Below are 13,440 nucleotides of genomic sequence, written 5' to 3'. Positions count from 1 at the left end.
CAGATACACTAACAGGAAAAAACTGCCCCTGGAAGGAATTCTTAGAAAGAACTAAGTTTGGTTGGCTTCCAAAGGACATGAACTTCAGACCGAGGAAATAGCAACTTTCCCTAAGTTCTATTCTCTTGACGATCGGTAGAAAAAAAAACACCTTTTTCTTCACCCGTAGGTCAAAAGATAATTCTGTCAGACCAGGGCTCACCAGTTTTAATCCTTGAAAAGGAAAAACCAGTAGCGGGTATTGGAAACATAAAATATTGGACCTGCCACAGCAGGACATAAGGCATAAACTGTACCACTAAGCCACAGGTAGGCTTCTCAGCTAATCAAGATATCAGCCATAACACCCAATGAGCTAGCATAGCAAGTCTAAAAAGACAAGGCATTGCTCTACATGAGCAATAAAACCTCCAACTTCTTAAAGGGCCATTATACACTCATTTTTTCTTTGCATAAATGTTTTGTAGATGATCTATTTATAAAGCCAATAAAGTTTGCTTTTTTAAAAAATGTATAATTTTGCTTATTTTTAAAGAACATTTCTCTGATTTTCAGACTCCTAACTAAGCCCCAAAGTTTTATTTGAATACCGTCAGCTACCTTCTCCAGCTTGCTCCTGTTTGTGTAAAGGGTCTTTTCATATGCAAAAGAAGGGGGAGGGGGGGGGGGTGTTTTATTTCCCACTTGCAGTGGGCTTTCCAACTACTTTTTCAACAGAGCTAAACTGAAAGCTTCTAAGTACGTTTTTAAACCATTTTATACTGGATTTTTATATCATTATCTGTGCATCTTATTCTTTATAGTAGTTTCTATTACATGCAGTTATTTGAAAATGAGTGTATACTGTCCCTTTAACCATGGATCCGAAAAAGAGTAGATACCCTCCATAAGGATCAAAGTTCTCTTAGCCATGGTAGGAACTACTAAAGACACCGTGCCTCTTAATGGAGACCAAGACAGGAAAATTCCTTAAATGACGAGAGACAGGGAGAATCCCCAGTTTCTTATATTCCTGTGAAAATCTCCAAGGCACGTAAAATCACTTCCTCATGGGAAGGAACATCATGGAAATGATAAAGATATAAAACCTTTAAAGGTGGACAACGACAGGGTTATCGATGTCGTCCAAGAGGCTATAACCTCCATTAACAATATACGAGGTGTGCAAGCATACATCTGAAATGTACTACGTCAGCATCAGATGAAGGAATTATACTGACTGAATCTGAAATTTTACTCTTAGAAGCTACCGGCGAACCCCCCACACTAGACTCAAGAGAGATAGCGGCCTGTGCAGCAGAAAGAGGAGCAGAAACCTTACTATCTGAAAGAGTAATGTCCTCATGCAGTTTCCCTGTAGGTAAGGAAAAACAGATAAAGCATCGGATATCTGAGTTGCAATTCTGTAAGCAAATACACTCCTTCAGGAGTAAGAGAGGAACCGCAGGGCACTACATGTAACGCCAAAAAGGCTTTGGACGTTTAAGGCTTGGGACGTTTAAGGAGAAAAACTGTGGCATTGCGTGAACAGCTTCATCCTGGGAGACATGAGGCTCAGAGGGCAACATACTAATGCCCTATAAGTATAGGATACCAAACCAGGAACTCTCAGATACTAAACTGCTGGCTCAGAAACTATGCTATAAAAGAGGAATAAACTTCCCCTGAAGGATATGAAACATATGGTTGAAAAATCTTTATATTAAAAGATTCGCAATTTATCTATTTAATCCATCAAGGCCACTATCCTTTTCAGATATAGACTTAATAGCTCACCACTGAATTACAGTGGAATAATTCTGCATATATAAAAACCTCAATACAAGGATGTAAAAAATATGCGCTCCAGTAGTACATCAGTCACTATAAAATGAATGCACATACCGGACCTTATGAGCTAGGATTAACATATGCCACAGAATATTTATAAAACGTGCATATATGCATTAAACAAGGATATTCATTTAAAAACCTTATTCGCTACAGAAATACACAGGAAACTTTATTTTTATGAACGTGTAAGATTGTCATTTCAAACCTTTTGAGAACAAAAAAAATATTTTTTGAGATAGGGCCTAATGTCGGGATTACACTTTTAACAGCCCGGTTAATCTTAAAATCTATTAATGCTCATTCTCTAGGAAGCCATCAGCTTCCGAGAACGAAAACGATCCGACTGAGAAATTAATTCCTGACCTCAAAATGGCACTGCTCCCTTCCTCTGAGAAGAAGAAGGCGGGTCACAAAAACGGCCTGAAGATGAAGCGCACATATATCGCGCTTTATCTCGCCGAGATCAAGAAACCTCAGTAAAAACAATATAAACCCGGATCAAAGGCGTTCGGATACTTATTAAAGTATAAAAGTACCGTACATAGATGCTATTCTGGCTCTCACGTCAGAACAACAGCACAAATAGTAAAGAGCTTGCTCCTATATCTAATGCCTCCGCTAAGAAACTTAGCGCCAGGAACAGCCTCTATTTGATTATTTAAGTTCTTAAACATCCTTAGGAAAGAGACAGAAGGATAGGTTCCTTTGTAGTCTGCAACCCAGGACTAAATAAAAAACTGAGCCTCCATAGGGAATTAACTCCTTCCACCATGAAAGAGGTTAAAGGGACACTGAACCCAAATTTTTTCTTTTGTGATTCAGATAGAGCATGCAATTTTAAGCAACTTTCTAATTTACTCCTATTATTAATTTTTCTGCGTTCTATTGCTATCTTTATTTGAAAAAGAAGACATCTAAGCTTCTTTTTTGTTTTAGAACTCTGGACAGCACTTTTTAATTGGTGGATGAATTTATCCACCAATCAGCAAGAATAACCCAGGTTATTCACCAAAAATGGGCCGGCATCTAAACTTACATTCTTGCATTTCAAATAAAGATACCAAGAGAAGGAAGAAAATTTGATAATAGAAGTAAATTAGAAAGTTGCTTGAAATTGCATGCTCTATCTGAATCACGAAAATTTGGGTTCAGTGTCCCTTTAAGCCCTAAGTCCCCATTCACATGTAAAAGAAGTGCCTGCCCACTGCCTAGCATATCCTATAGTAAGGATTAGAGTCCCAAATTAAGTGCAGCTTTTAGTTAAATTTAAAAAAAAATTGGTTTTTAACCCCTTCAGCGCCAGCCTCCTAGCCCCAGAAGACAAAAGGCACTTACCTGCACATCCAGCTGTCCGGCAAAAGGACAGCACACCGGGTATGAGAGGATGCCACTCCTCACAGAGACCGGTGTAGAAAAGAAAGGCTAGCTTTCTATACTAGGGCAGTACAATGTTAGGAAAACGCAGCAAGGCCCACCTTACAAGTTCCTAACTGCTTTAAAGCTACCACTGCTCTGCTGAAGAGACTGACGTGGAGTACGGCTAGACCCAATCCTTGAAAAGGTGAAAGGTTAGAGTAAACCTACTCAAGCTTTCAAATTAACCAACTCTTGATTGAAGTGACATATATCCGTTTTTCTTCAGACACCTAAAACTTCACCTCCTCCTTTCACTAGAGGCAAAGAGAATGACTGGGGTTTGTGGGAAGGGAAGTTATACTTAACAGCTTGGCTGTGGTGCTCTTTGCCTCCTCCTGCTGGCCAGGAGTGATATTCCCAACAGTACTTGATGATCCCGTGGACTCACTGTGTCATTAAAAAGAAATATATATTTAAAAAATATTGCTAAAATAATACACACAGCAAGCAAGAATGTCTACATTTTAATTTATATTCAATACTTAAAGGGACAGTAAAGTCAAAATTAAGCTTTCATATAGAGCATGCAATTTTAACAACTTTCCAATTTACTTATATTATCAAATGTTCTTGTTATCTTTCATTGAAGAGTAAAACTAGGGAGGCTCATAAAAGCTCAAGAGTCTGCACATTAGAGTCTTTAGTACTCTATGGCAGCAGCGTTTTGCAACATTATTTGTAGCTTTGTTATACAATGTTGCAAATTAAACACCTGCTGTGTACTCATAAATACCCTTTTTATGGTTGGTCTACCCTATGAGGTGCATATCTCATTTGTTTTAGAGTTCTTGGGTGTCTGGCCAGACATTATTAAAGAGCTGCCTTATTGGGGATCCCTTTGTGATATACCAGAAGATGCTTTTCTTACATTTCGACTAGATTGTGAGCATCCTTGTGATTTTGATCCATCTTTATTGATTTCACTGACCTTTCAACACACATTTGTGGAACATTGGAATATTTGACATTTATCTTTGGCACCTCTACATAAATATTTAGCACCATTGTATGATTGTGTGTGTATATATCTATATTTATTTAAGAAATTTTCGCTGTGAAAGAAGAGTAAAAGAAAATTTATACTTACCTGATAAATTTCTTTCTCTTGTGGTGTATCCAGTCCACGGGTTCATCCATTACTTGTGGGATATTCTCCTTCCCAACAGGAAGTTGCAAAGAGGACACCCACAGCAGAGCTGTCTATATAGCTCCTCCCTTAACCCCCACCCCCAGTCATTCGACCGAAGGCAAGTAAGAAAAAAGGAGAAACTATAGGGTGCAGTGGTGACTGTAGTTGTAAAAAATAAAAACTCCTGACTTAAAAATGACAGGGCGGGCCATGGACTGGATACACCACAAGAGAAAGAAATTTATCAGGTAAGCATAAATTTTGTTTTCTCTTGTAAGGTGTATCCAGTCCACGGGTTCATCCATTACTTGTGGGATACCAATACCAAAGCTTTAGGACACGGATGAAGGGAGGGACAAGGCAGGAACTTAAACAGAAGGCACCACTGCCTGTAAGACCTTTCTCCCAAAAATAGCCTCCGAGGAAGCAAAAGTATCAAATTTGTAGAATTTAGAAAAAGTATGAAGCCTCATTTTTAAATGCCCATGTGGAAGCTACCGCTCTAGTAGAGTGAGCTGTAATCCTCTCAGGAGGCTGCTGGCCAGCAGTCTCATAAGCTAACCGGATCATGCTTCTCAGCCAAAAAGAAAGAGAAGTTGCCGAAGCCTTGAGACCTCTCCTCTTTCCAGAGTAGACAACAAACAAGGCAGATGTTTGACGAAAATCCTTAGTTGCTTGTAAGTAAAACTTTAAAGCACGAACCACATCCAGATTGTGCAACAACCGTTCCTTCTTAGAAGAAGGATTCGGACACAGAGAAGGAACAACAATTTCCTGATTAATATTTCTATTGGAAACAACCTAAGGAAGGAAACCTGGTTTAGTACGTAACACCACCTTATCCGCATGGAAAATCAGATAGGGTGAATCACACTGCAAAGCAGATAACTCTGAAACTCTTCGAGCTGAAGAGATAGCAACTAGAAACAAAACTTTCCAAGATAAAAGTTTAATATCTAAAGAATGCATAGGTTCAAACAGAACCCCTTGAAGAACTTTAAGAACTAAATTTAAACTCCATGGTGGAGCAACTAGTTTAAATACCGGCTTGATTTTAACCAAAGCCTGACAAAACTCCCGAACGTCTGGAACATCTGCCAGATGCTTGTGAAAGAGAATAGACACAGCAGATATCTGTCCTTTTAAGGAACTAGCTGACAATCCTTTTTCCAATCCTTCTTGGAGAAAAGATAGAATCCTAGGGATCTTGACCCTACTCCATGAGAAACCCTTGGAATCACACCAATTAAGATATTTACACCATATCTTGTGATAGATCTTCCTGGTGACAGGCTTCCTAGCCTGGATCAAGGTATCAATAACAGACTCAGAAAAACCACGCTTTGATAAGATCAAGCGTTCAATCTCCACGCAGTCAGGTGTAGAGAAGTTAGATTTGAGTGTTTGAATGGACCCTGGATTAGAAGGTCCTGCCTCAATGGCAGAGGCCATGGTGGGCAGGATGACATGTCCACCAGATCTGCATACCAAGTCCTGCGAGGCCACGCAGGAGCAATTAAAATCACTGAAGCTTTCTCCTGCTTGATTCTGGCAATCAGACGAGGGAGAAGAGGAAACGGTGGAAACACATAAGCTAGGCTGAAGGACCAGGGCGCTGCTAGGGCATCTACTAGCTGCCCGAGGATCCCTTGACCTGGACCCGTAACAAGGAAGCTTGGCATTCTGATGGGACGCCATCAGATCCAGCTCCGGTCTGCCCCATAGATGAATCAGTTGGGCAAATACCTCCGGGTGAAGCTTCCATTCCCCCGGGTGAAAAGTCTGCCGACTTAGAAAATCCGCCTCCCAGTTCTCTACTCCTGGGATATGGATAGCGGGGAGATGGCAAGAGTGAGCCTCTGCCCATAGAATTATCTTGGAAACCTCCATCATTGCCAGGGGACTCCTTGTTCCCCCCTGATGGTTGATATAGGCTACAGTCGTGATGTTGTCCGACTGAAATCTGATGAACCTGACCGCAGCCAGTTGAGGCCATGCCTGAAGAGCATTGAATATTGCTCTCAGTTCCAGAATGTTTATCGGGAGGATGGCTTCCTCCTGAGTCCACGAACCCTGAGCTTTCAGGGAGTTCCAGACCGCGCCCCAGCCCAGAAGGCTGGCATCTGTTGTCACTATAGTCCACTCTGGCCTGCGGAAACTCATACCCCTGGACAGATGGACCCGAGATAGCCACCAGAGAAGAGAATCCCTGGTCTCTTGATCCAGATTTAGCAGAGGAGACAAATCTGTGTAGTCCCCATTCCACTGATTGAGCATGCAAAGTTGCAGAGGTCTGAGATATAGGGGGCAAACGGAACTATGTCCATTGCCACTACCATTAGGCCGATTACTTCCATACACTGAGCCACTGATGGCCGAGAAATGGAATAAAGAGTCCGGCAGGAAGTTAGCAGCTTTGATATCCTGACCTCTGTCAGAAAAATTTTCATTTCTACCGAATCTATCAGAGTCCCTAAGAAGGAAACTCTTGTGAGAGGGGAGAGAGAACTATTTTCTACGTTCACCTTCCACCCGTAGACCTCAGAAAAGCCAGAATAATGTCCGTATGGGACTTGGCGATTTGAAGAGTCGACGCCTGGATCAAGATGTCGTCTAGGTAAGGAGCCACTGCTATGCCCCGCGGCCTTAGGACCACCAGTAGGGACCCCAGAACCTTTGTAAAGATTCTTGGTGCCGTGGCTAACCCGAAGGGAAGAGCCACAAACTGGTAATGCCTGTCTAGGAAGGCGAACCTGAGGAACTGATGATGATTCCTGTGAATTGGAATGTGGAGATAAGCATCCTTTAAGTCCACGGTAGTCATATATTGACCCTTCTGGATCATAGGAAGAATGGTTCGAATTGTCTCCATCTTGAAGGATGGGACACTGAGGAATTTGTTTAGGATCTTGAGATCCAAGATTGGTCTGAAAGTTCCCTCTTTTTTGGGAACTATAAATAGATTTGAATAGAAACTCTGCCCCTGTTCCTCCCTTGGAACTGGGTGGATTACTCCCATAACCAGTAGGTCTTGGACGCCATGTAAGAACGCCTCTCTCTTTATCTGGTTTGCAGATAATTGAGAGAAATGGAATCCCTTTGGTGAGGAACCTTTGAATTCGAGAAGATATCCCTGGGAAACAATCTCCACTGCCCAGGGATCCTGAACGTCTCTTACCCAAGCCTGGGTGAAGAGAGAAAGTCTGCCCCCTACTAGATCCGGTCCTGGATCGGGGGCTACTCCTTCATGCTGTTTTAGAAACAGTAGCTGGCTTTTTAGCCTGTTTCCCCTTGTTCCACGCCTGGTTAGGTCTCCAGACTGGCTTGGACTGGGTGAAATTTCCCTCTTGTTTTGTATTAAGGGAAGCAGAAGCCGCACCACTCCTGAAGTTTCGAAAGGAGCGAAAATTAGTCTGTCTGGTCCTTAACTTATTAGACTTATCCTGGGGAAGGGCGTGACCTTTTCCCCCAGTAATATCAGAAATGATCTCCTTCAGACCAGGCCCGAATAGGATCTTTCCTTTGAAGGGGATATTAAGAAGCTTAGATTTTGAAGAAACATCTGCTGACCAGGACTTAAGCCATAGCGTCCTACGCGCCATGATGGCAAAACCTGAATTTTTAGCCGCAAGTTTGGCTAACTGAAACATGGCGTCTGAAATAAAGGAATTAGCAAGTTTAAGAGCTTTAATCTCGTCTAAAATCTCATCCCACGGAGTCTCCACTTGTAGAGCCTCTTCTAGAGACTCGAACCAAAAGGCCGCTGCAGCCGTAACTGGAGCAATGCATGCGAGAGGCTGGAGAAGAAAACCTTGATGTAAGAAAATCTTCTTTAGGAGACCCTCCAATTTTTTATCCATAGGATCTTTGAAAGCACAACTGTCCTCAATCGGAATAGTTGTACGCTTATCTAAAGTAGAAATAGCTCCCTCAACCTTGGGGACTGTTTGCCACGAGTCCCGCATGGCGTCAGCTATGGGGAACATCTTTTTAAACACAGGAGGGGGAGAGAAAGGAATACCTGGTCTATCCCATTCCTTAGTTATAATTTCCGAAAACCTTTTAGGGACTGGGAAAACATCAGTGTAAACAGGCACTGCAAAGTATTTGTCCATTTTACACAATTTCTCTGGTACCACAATGGGGTCACAATCATCCAGAGTCATTAAGACCTCCCTAAGCAATAAACTGAGGTGTTCAAGCTTAAATTTAAATGTTGACATGTCAGAGTCGGGCTGAATAACTTCCCTGAATCTGAAAGATCACCCTCAGATATCAAATCCCTTGCGCCAACTTCGGAACATTGTGAGGGCATAACGGACATATCTACTAAAGCGTCAGAAAGCTCTGTATTTGTACTAGCCCCAGAGCTGTCTCGCTTTCCTTGTAACCCTGGCAGTTTAGACAACACCTCTGTGAGAGTAGAACTCATAACTGCCGCCATGTCTCGTAAGGTAAAAGAATTAGACGCGCTAGACGCATCTGGCGTCATTTGTGCGGGTATAACAGGTTCTGACCCATGGGGAGAGCTAGACAGCATAATCTCCCTTCTTACAGTATGAGAATCCTCTGGTGATATATTTTTTAAAGCCACAATATGGTCTTTGTAACTTATAGATGGTTCAGTACAAGTGGTACACATTCTAAGAGGGGGTTCCACAATGGCATCTAAACATATTGAACAGGTAGATTCTTCTACATCAGACATGTTTAACAGACTAGCAAAGACACAAGCAAGCTTGGAAAACACTTTATTAAAGCAAAAAACAGCAATTTCCTCAAACCGGTACTGTACCTTTAAGAGAAAAAAAGTAGCACTTAAACTGCAAAACAGTGAAAAAAAGTAGTAAACGATTCGAAATTTTTACAGTGTGTATAGGAAACCAAGGTAATATTGCACCCACTTGCAAATGGACAATTAACCCTTTGGCCCCCAAACCGGATTGAAAAAACGTCTACCACCGGTATAAAACCGCTAAACACCTCACCACAGCTCTGCTGTGGTGCCTACCTGCCCTTAAAATTGAAGAAACCCTCTTTAGTGGTCCTCAGACACAGCAGGAATCCAGCTTGATGTCTTGGAATGAAAGCAACTGCGCAACTGAGGCGTGAAAAACATAATTTATGCTTACCTGATAAATTCCTTTCTTCTGTTGTGTGATCAGTCCACGGGTCATCATTACTTCTGGGATATTATCTGCTCCCCTACAGGAAGTGCAAGAGGATTCACCCAGCAGAGTTGCTATATAGCTCCTCCCCTCTACGTCACCTCCAGTCATTCGACCAAAGACCAACGAGAAAGGAGAAACCAAGGGTGTAGTGGTGACTGAATTATAATTTAAAAAATATGCACCTGCCTTAAAAACAGGGCGGGCCGTGGACTGATCACACAACAGAAGAAAGGAATTTATCAGGTAAGCATAAATTATGTTTTCTTCTGTTATGTGTGATCAGTCCACGGGTCATCATTACTTCTGGGATACCAATACCAAAGCAAAAGTACACGGATGACGGGAGGGATAGGCAGGCTCATTATACAGAAGGAACCACTGCCTGAAGAACCTTTCTCCCAAAAATAGCCTCCGAAGAAGCAAAAGTGTCAAATTTGTAAAATTTGGAAAAAGTATGAAGCGAAGACCAAGTTGCAGCCTTGCAAATCTGTTCAACAGAGGCCTCATTCTTAAAGGCCCAAGTGGAAGCCACAGCTCTAGTGGAATGAGCTGTAATTCTTTCAGGAGGCTGCTGTCCAGCAGTCTCATAGGCTAAACGTATTAAGCTACGAAGCCAAAAAGAGAGAGAGGTAGCAGAAGCTTTTTGACCTCTCCTCTGTCCAGAATAAACGACAAACAGGGAAGAAGTTTGGCGAAAATCTTTAGTTGCCTGCAAGTAGAACTTGAGGGCACGAACTACATCCAGATTGTGTAGAAGACGTTCCTTCTTTGAAGAAGGATTTGGACACAAGGATGGAACAACAATCTCTTGATTGATATTCCTGTTAGTGACTACCTTAGGTAAGAACCCAGGTTTAGTACGCAGAACTACCTTGTCTGAGTGAAAGATCAGATAAGGAGAATCACAATGTAGGGCTGATAACTCAGAGACTCTTCGAGCCGAGGAAATAGCCATTAAAAATAGAACTTTCCAAGATAACAATTTTATATCAATGGAATGAAGGGGTTCAAACGGAACACCCTGTAAAACGTTAAGAACTAAGTTTAAACTCCATGGCGGAGCAACAGTTTTAAACACAGGCTTGATCCTAGTTAAAGCCTGACAAAAGGCTTGGATGTCTGAATTTTCTGACAGACGCCTGTGAAACAAGATGGACAGAGCTGAAATCTGTCCCTTTAATGAGCTAGCCGATAAACCCTTTTCTAAACCTTCTTGTAGAAAAGACAATATCCTAGGAATCCTAACCTTACTCCAGGAGTAATCTTTGGATTCACACCAGTATAGGTATTTACGCCATATTTTATGGTAAATCTTTCTGGTAACAGGCTTCCTAGCCTGTATCAGGGTATCAATAACCGACTCAGAAAAACCACGTTTTGATAAAATCAAGCGTTCAATTTCCAAGCAGTCAGCTTCAGAGAAGTTAGACTTTGATGTTTGAATGGACCCTGAATCAGAAGGTCCTGTCTTAGAGGTAGAGACCAAGGCGGACAGGATGACATGTCCACTAGATCTGCATACCAAGTCCTGCGCGGCCATGCAGGCGCTATTAGAATCACTGATGCTTTCTCCTGTTTGATTTTGGCAATCAATCGAGGAAGCAGCGGGAAGGGTGGAAACACATAAGCCATCCTGAAGTTCCAAGGTGCTGTCAAAGCATCTATCAGAACCGCTCCCGGATCCCTGGATCTGGATCCGTAGCGAGGAAGTTTGGCGTTCTGGCGAGACGCCATGAGATCTATCTCTGGTTTGCCCCAACGTTGAAGTATTTGGGCAAAGACCTCCGGATGAAGTTCCCACTCCCCCGGATGAAGAGTCTGGCGACTCAAGAAATCCGCCTCCCAGTTCTCCACTCCCGGGATGTGGATTGCTGACAGATGGCAAGAGTGAGACTCTGCCCAGCGAATTATCTTTGATACTTCTATCATTGCTAGGGAGCTTCTTGTCCCTCCTTGATGGTTGATGTAAGCTACAGTCGTGATGTTGTCCGACTGAAACCTGATGAACCCCCGAGTCTTTAACTGGGGCCAAGCTAGAAGGGCATTGAGAACTGCTCTCAATTCCAGAATGTTTATTGGCAGGAGACTTTCCTCCTGACTCCATTGTCCCTGAGCCTTCAGAGAATTCCAGACAGCGCCCCAACCTAGAAGGCTGGCGTCTGTTGTTACAATTGTCCAGTCCGGCCTGCTGAACGGTATCCCCCTGGACAGATGTGGCCGAGAAAGCCACCATAGAAGAGAGTTTCTGGTCTCTTGATCCAGATTCAGAGTGGGGGACAAATCTGAGTAATCCCCATTCCACTGACTCAGCATGCACAATTGCAGCGGTCTGAGATGTAGGCGTGCAAAGGGAACTATGTCCATTGCTGCTACCATTAAGCCGATCACCTCCATGCATTGAGCTACTGACGGGAGTGGAATGGAATGAAGGACACGGCATGCATTTAGAAGCTTTGTTAATCTGTCTTCTGTCAGATAAATCTTCATTTCTACAGAATCTATAAGAGTCCCCAAGAATGGAACTCTTGTGAGAGGAAAGAGAGAACTCTTCTTTTCGTTCACTTTCCATCCGTGCGACCTTAGAAATGCCAGAACTAACTCTGTATGAGACTTGGCAGTTTGAAAGCTTGAAGCTTGTATCAGAATGTCGTCTAGGTACGGAGCTACCGAAATTCCTCGCGGTCTTAGTACCGCCAGAAGGGCACCCAGAACCTTTGTAAAGATTCTTGGAGCCGTAGCCAATCCGAATGGAAGGGCTACAAACTGGTAATGCCTGTTTAAGAAGGCAAACCTTAGATACCGGTAATGATCTTTGTGAATCGGTATGTGAAGGTAAGCATCCTTTAAATCCACTGTGGTCATGTACTGACCCTCTTGGATCATGGGTAAGATTGTCCGAATAGTTTCCATTTTGAACGATGGAACTCTTAGGAATTTGTTTAGGATCTTTAAATCCAAGATTGGCCTGAAAGTTCCCTCTTTTTTGGGAACCACAAACAGGTTTGAGTAAAACCCTTGTCCTTGTTCCGACCGCGGAACCGGATGGATCACTCCCATTAATAATAGATCTTGTACACAGCGTAGAAACGCGTCTTTCTTTATTTGGTTTGTTGACAACCTTGACAGATGAAATCTCCCTCTTGGGGGAGAGGATTTGAAGTCTAGAAGGTATCCCTGAGATATGATCTCTAGCGCCCAGGGATCCTGGACATCTCTTGCCCAAGCCTGGGCGAAGAGAGAGAGTCTGCCCCCCACTAGATCCGGTCCCGGATCGGGGGCCCTCGGTTCATGCTGTCTTTGGGACAGCAGCAGGTTTACTGGCCTGCTTGCCCTTGTTCCAGGACTGATTAGGCTTCCAGCCTTGTCTGTAACGAGCAACAGCTCCTCCCTGTTTTGGTGCAGTGGAAGTTGGCGCTGCTCCTGCTTTGAAATTCCGAAAGGGACGAAAATTAGACTGTCTAGCCTTAGCTTTGGCTTTGTCTTGAGGTAGAGCGTGGCCCTTACCTCCTGTAATGTCAGCAATAATTTCTTTCAAACCGGGCCCAAATAAAGTTTGCCCCTTGAAAGGTATACTAAGTAATTTGGACTTAGAAGTTACATCAGCCGACCAGGATTTTAGCCACAGCGCTCTGCGTGCCTGAATGGCGAATCCTGAATTCTTAGCCGTAAGTTTGGTTAAATGTACTACGGCCTCCGAAATGAATGAATTAGCTAGTTTAAGGACTCTAAGCCTGTCCGTAATGTCGTCCAGCGTAGCTGAACTAAGGTTCTCTTCCAGAGACTCAATCCAAAATGCTGCCGCAGCCGTGATCGGCGCGATGCATGCAAGGGGTTGTAATATAAAACCTTGTTGAATAAACATTTTCTTAAGGTAACCCTCTAATTTTTTAT

The 13,440-nt window shown here is 42.9% G+C and overlaps 1 protein-coding gene across 1 annotated transcript in view; it reads right to left on the bottom strand.

Annotated features, from left to right (window-relative positions):
* SMARCA2 (SWI/SNF related, matrix associated, actin dependent regulator of chromatin, subfamily a, member 2) overlaps positions 1–13,440 on the bottom strand; it is a 1,314,671-nt gene that overhangs the window by 963,029 nt on the left and 338,202 nt on the right. The window lies entirely within an intron of this gene.

Source organism: Bombina bombina, chromosome 2, assembly GCF_027579735.1.
Source record: "Bombina bombina isolate aBomBom1 chromosome 2, aBomBom1.pri, whole genome shotgun sequence".
In the NCBI taxonomy this organism is placed as follows: Eukaryota; Metazoa; Chordata; class Amphibia; order Anura; family Bombinatoridae; genus Bombina; species Bombina bombina.
This window is presented reverse-complemented; position numbering and strand designations above follow the sequence as displayed.